The sequence below is a fragment of the Pundamilia nyererei genome, unplaced genomic scaffold, assembly GCF_000239375.1.
Source record: "Pundamilia nyererei isolate P.nyererei 1_Seehausen unplaced genomic scaffold, PunNye1.0 scaffold00637, whole genome shotgun sequence".
Taxonomy (NCBI): domain Eukaryota; kingdom Metazoa; phylum Chordata; class Actinopteri; order Cichliformes; family Cichlidae; genus Pundamilia; species Pundamilia nyererei.
Genome location: NW_005188038.1, coordinates 21,189 through 21,958, shown reverse-complemented (window position 1 = coordinate 21,958; position 770 = coordinate 21,189).

Below are 770 nucleotides of genomic sequence, written 5' to 3'. Positions count from 1 at the left end.
TCTTTACAATTCAATTGGATGTTTTTTTCCTCTTCCCAATTCACAGTCAATGTTTTAGAAACAACACATTTATCCAAGATATTCCCCTTTAAGTTCAGTTCAAATTTGTAACCTTTTAGAGCTCATTTACTGAAACTGTTGCAGGCCTGATCGTTGCTCGGGCTCGTTGGGCCAGAAAAACACACAAATGGCCGCTTCACTTGATAAACAAGCAGAAAACAAAACGCACGTGCTCATGGCTACTCACAAATCCTTTGGGCTAAGTGCGAGGACAAGCTGAGGGGCAGGCTCGGTTTGTGACCATGCGGCCTCCACTCGGCAACGTGGTCGGAATTAGCGGCATACATGGGCTGCTGAGTACACTGGGACAAACCCACAGAAATCCTATCCACAGCAGAAGGGTCCAGAGAATTCCTCTCGGTCCATCATCACAGGGTAAAACAGTCCATAACAGGAACGTAGACTCTGCATCCACGGCTATTGTTTTGACTATTCTCCCGTTAGCTCTGGTACACAACCTCCTCCAGTAACGTGCTGCTTCAGACTCTCACTAGCTTAGTTTTTTTTTTCTTTCGCCTCACTTAGATCCTGCCTTCCTTACGTCTGATTGGACAATAGGTTTACATCAACCAATGGGATAAAAGCAAATACAAGATTGACAACCCAAAATGAGCTTGTAAAACAACTTGAAGCAAGTTTTCCTTGTTTCACATTAGATAACAAACCTCTGGGTTTCTTGTAATTTTTAACTCCATGAACACTTAAATTAT